The following is a 5,000-nucleotide window of genomic DNA, read 5'->3' on the forward strand; positions in this document are numbered from 1 at the left end:
TCGTATAGCAGGGACGGTGCTGCCTCTCGCTTCGCTCGCTGTCCGCCGCTCGCCGCTCGCTCGTGCAGCCAAAAATGGCCAGTTTTGGCCCGTTTTTGGGCCGTTTTGGCCAGTTTTTGGCCTGTTCTTGCATTGCGCGGTGACCGTCGAGAGCGGAGCAAAACGTCAGCCATCTCAGCACCCTGGAACCCCCCGGGTGGCACAGGGCTGGATGGGGCTTTCGTATAGCAGGGACGGTGCTGCCTCTCGCTTCGCTCGCTGTCCGCCGCTCGCCGCTCGCTCGTGCAGCCAAAAATGGCCAGTTTTGGCCCGTTTTTGGGCCGTTTTGGCCAGTTTTTGGCCTGTTCTTGCATTGCGCGGTGACCGTCGAGAGCGGAGCAAAACGTCAGCCATCTCAGCACCCTGGAACCCCCCGGGTGGCACAGGGCTGGATGGGGCTTTCGTATAGCAGGGACGGTGCTGCCTCTCGCTTCGCTCGCTGTCCGCCGCTCGCCGCTCGCTCGTGCAGCCAAAAATGGCCAGTTTTGGCCCGTTTTTGGGCCGTTTTGGCCAGTTTTTGGCCTGTTCTTGCATTGCGCGGTGACCGTCGAGAGCGGAGCAAAACGTCAGCCATCTCAGCACCCTGGAACCCCCCGGGTGGCACAGGGCTGGATGGGGCTTTCGTATAGCAGGGACGGTGCTGCCTCTCGCTTCGCTCGCTGTCCGCCGCTCGCCGCTCGCTCGTGCAGCCAAAAATGGCCAGTTTTGGCCCGTTTTTGGGCCGTTTTGGCCAGTTTTTGGCCTGTTCTTGCATTGCGCGGTGACCGTCGAGAGCGGAGCAAAACGTCAGCCATCTCAGCACCCTGGAACCCCCCGGGTGGCACAGGGCTGGATGGGGCTTTCGTATAGCAGGGACGGTGCTGCCTCTCGCTTCGCTCGCTGTCCGCCGCTCGCCGCTCGCTCGTGCAGCCAAAAATGGCCAGTTTTGGCCCGTTTTTGGGCCGTTTTGGCCAGTTTTTGGCCTGTTCTTGCATTGCGCGGTGACCGTCGAGAGCGGAGCAAAACGTCAGCCATCTCAGCACCCTGGAACCCCCCGGGTGGCACAGGGCTGGATGGGGCTTTCGTATAGCAGGGACGGTGCTGCCTCTCGCTTCGCTCGCTGTCCGCCGCTCGCCGCTCGCTCGTGCAGCCAAAAATGGCCAGTTTTGGCCCGTTTTTGGGCCGTTTTGGCCAGTTTTTGGCCTGTTCTTGCATTGCGCGGTGACCGTCGAGAGCGGAGCAAAACGTCAGCCATCTCAGCACCCTGGAACCCCCCGGGTGGCACAGGGCTGGATGGGGCTTTCGTATAGCAGGGACGGTGCTGCCTCTCGCTTCGCTCGCTGTCCGCCGCTCGCCGCTCGCTCGTGCAGCCAAAAATGGCCAGTTTTGGCCCGTTTTTGGGCCGTTTTGGCCAGTTTTTGGCCTGTTCTTGCATTGCGCGGTGACCGTCGAGAGCGGAGCAAAACGTCAGCCATCTCAGCACCCTGGAACCCCCCGGGTGGCACAGGGCTGGATGGGGCTTTCGTATAGCAGGGACGGTGCTGCCTCTCGCTTCGCTCGCTGTCCGCCGCTCGCCGCTCGCTCGTGCAGCCAAAAATGGCCAGTTTTGGCCCGTTTTTGGGCCGTTTTGGCCAGTTTTTGGCCTGTTCTTGCATTGCGCGGTGACCGTCGAGAGCGGAGCAAAACGTCAGCCATCTCAGCACCCTGGAACCCCCCGGGTGGCACAGGGCTGGATGGGGCTTTCGTATAGCAGGGACGGTGCTGCCTCTCGCTTCGCTCGCTGTCCGCCGCTCGCCGCTCGCTCGCGCAGCCAAAAATGGCCAGTTTTGGCCCGTTTTTGGGCCGTTTTGGCCAGTTTTTGGCCTGTTCTTGCATTGCGCGGTGACCGTCGAGAGCGGAGCAAAACGTCAGCCATCTCAGCACCCTGGAACCCCCCGGGTGGCACAGGGCTGGATGGGGCTTTCGTATAGCAGGGACGGTGCTGCCTCTCGCTTCGCTCGCTGTCCGCCGCTCGCCGCTCGCTCGTGCAGCCAAAAATGGCCAGTTTTGGCCCGTTTTTGGGCCGTTTTGGCCAGTTTTTGGCCTGTTCTTGCATTGCGCGGTGACCGTCGAGAGCGGAGCAAAACGTCAGCCATCTCAGCACCCTGGAACCCCCCGGGTGGCACAGGGCTGGATGGGGCTTTCGTATAGCAGGGACGGTGCTGCCTCTCGCTTCGCTCGCTGTCCGCCGCTCGCCGCTCGCTCGTGCAGCCAAAAATGGCCAGTTTTGGCCCGTTTTTGGGCCGTTTTGGCCAGTTTTTGGCCTGTTCTTGCATTGCGCGGTGACCGTCGAGAGCGGAGCAAAACGTCAGCCATCTCAGCACCCTGGAACCCCCCGGGTGGCACAGGGCTGGATGGGGCTTTCGTATAGCAGGGACGGTGCTGCCTCTCGCTTCGCTCGCTGTCCGCCGCTCGCCGCTCGCTCGTGCAGCCAAAAATGGCCAGTTTTGGCCCGTTTTTGGGCCGTTTTGGCCAGTTTTTGGCCTGTTCTTGCATTGCGCGGTGACCGTCGAGAGCGGAGCAAAACGTCAGCCATCTCAGCACCCTGGAACCCCCCGGGTGGCACAGGGCTGGATGGGGCTTTCGTATAGCAGGGACGGTGCTGCCTCTCGCTTCGCTCGCTGTCCGCCGCTCGCCGCTCGCTCGCGCAGCCAAAAATGGCCAGTTTTGGCCCGTTTTTGGGCCGTTTTGGCCAGTTTTTGGCCTGTTCTTGCATTGCGCGGTGACCGTCGAGAGCGGAGCAAAACGTCAGCCATCTCAGCACCCTGGAACCCCCCGGGTGGCACAGGGCTGGATGGGGCTTTCGTATAGCAGGGACGGTGCTGCCTCTCGCTTCGCTCGCTGTCCGCCGCTCGCCGCTCGCTCGTGCAGCCAAAAATGGCCAGTTTTGGCCCGTTTTTGGGCCGTTTTGGCCAGTTTTTGGCCTGTTCTTGCATTGCGCGGTGACCGTCGAGAGCGGAGCAAAACGTCAGCCATCTCAGCACCCTGGAACCCCCCGGGTGGCACAGGGCTGGATGGGGCTTTCGTATAGCAGGGACGGTGCTGCCTCTCGCTTCGCTCGCTGTCCGCCGCTCGCCGCTCGCTCGTGCAGCCAAAAATGGCCAGTTTTGGCCCGTTTTTGGGCCGTTTTGGCCAGTTTTTGGCCTGTTCTTGCATTGCGCGGTGACCGTCGAGAGCGGAGCAAAACGTCAGCCATCTCAGCACCCTGGAACCCCCCGGGTGGCACAGGGCTGGATGGGGCTTTCGTATAGCAGGGACGGTGCTGCCTCTCGCTTCGCTCGCTGTCCGCCGCTCGCCGCTCGCTCGTGCAGCCAAAAATGGCCAGTTTTGGCCCGTTTTTGGGCCGTTTTGGCCAGTTTTTGGCCTGTTCTTGCATTGCGCGGTGACCGTCGAGAGCGGAGCAAAACGTCAGCCATCTCAGCACCCTGGAACCCCCCGGGTGGCACAGGGCTGGATGGGGCTTTCGTATAGCAGGGACGGTGCTGCCTCTCGCTTCGCTCGCTGTCCGCCGCTCGCCGCTCGCTCGCGCAGCCAAAAATGGCCAGTTTTGGCCCGTTTTTGGGCCGTTTTGGCCAGTTTTTGGCCTGTTCTTGCATTGCGCGGTGACCGTCGAGAGCGGAGCAAAACGTCAGCCATCTCAGCACCCTGGAACCCCCCGGGTGGCACAGGGCTGGATGGGGCTTTCGTATAGCAGGGACGGTGCTGCCTCTCGCTTCGCTCGCTGTCCGCCGCTCGCCGCTCGCGCAGCCAAAAATGGCCAGTTTTGGCCCGTTTTTGGGCCGTTTTGGCCAGTTTTTGGCCTGTTCTTGCATTGCGCGGTGACCGTCGAGAGCGGAGCAAAACGTCAGCCATCTCAGCACCCTGGAACCCCCCGGGTGGCACAGGGCTGGATGGGGCTTTCGTATAGCAGGGACGGTGCTGCCTCTCGCTTCGCTCGCTGTTCGCCGCTCGCCGCTCGCTCGCGCAGCCAAAAATGGCCAGTTTTGGCCCGTTTTTGGGCTGTTTTGGCCAGTTTTTGGCCTGTTCTTGCGTGGTGCGGTGACCGTCGTGAGCGGAGCAAAACGTCAGCCATCTCAGCACCCTGGAACCCCCCGGGTGGCACAGGGCTGGATGGGGCTTTCGTATAGCAGGGACGGTGCTGCCTCTCGCTTCGCTCGCTGTTCGCCGCTCGCCGCTCGCTCGCGCAGCCAAAAATGGCCAGTTTTGGCCCGTTTTTGGGCTGTTTTGGCCTGTTTTTGGGCTGTTCTTGTGTGGCGCGGTGACCGTCGTGAGCGGAGCAAAATGTCAGCCATCTCAGCACCCTGGAACCCCCCGGGTGGCACAGGGCTGGATGGGGCTTTCGTATAGCAGGGACGGTGCTGCCTCTCGCTTCGCTCGCTGTCCGCCGCTCGCCGCTCGCTCGTGCAGCCAAAAATGGCCAGTTTTGGCCCGTTTTTGGGCCGTTTTGGCCAGTTTTTGGCCTGTTCTTGCATTGCGCGGTGACCGTCGAGAGCGGAGCAAAACGTCAGCCATCTCAGCACCCTGGAACCCCCCGGGTGGCACAGGGCTGGATGGGGCTTTCGTATAGCAGGGACGGTGCTGCCTCTCGCTTCGCTCGCTGTCCGCCGCTCGCCGCTCGCTCGCGCAGCCAAAAATGGCCAGTTTTGGCCCGTTTTTGGGCCGTTTTGGCCAGTTTTTGGCCTGTTCTTGCATTGCGCGGTGACCGTCGAGAGCGGAGCAAAACGTCAGCCATCTCAGCACCCTGGAACCCCCCGGGTGGCACAGGGCTGGATGGGGCTTTCGTATAGCAGGGACGGTGCTGCCTCTCGCTTCGCTCGCTGTCCGCCGCTCGCCGCTCGCGCAGCCAAAAATGGCCAGTTTTGGCCCGTTTTTGGGCCGTTTTGGCCAGTTTTTGGCCTGTTCTTGCATTGCGCGGTGACCGTCGAGAGCGGAGCAAAACGTCA

Source organism: Musa acuminata, unplaced genomic scaffold, assembly GCF_036884655.1.
Source record: "Musa acuminata AAA Group cultivar baxijiao unplaced genomic scaffold, Cavendish_Baxijiao_AAA HiC_scaffold_1126, whole genome shotgun sequence".
Lineage (NCBI taxonomy): Eukaryota > Viridiplantae > Streptophyta > Magnoliopsida > Zingiberales > Musaceae > Musa > Musa acuminata.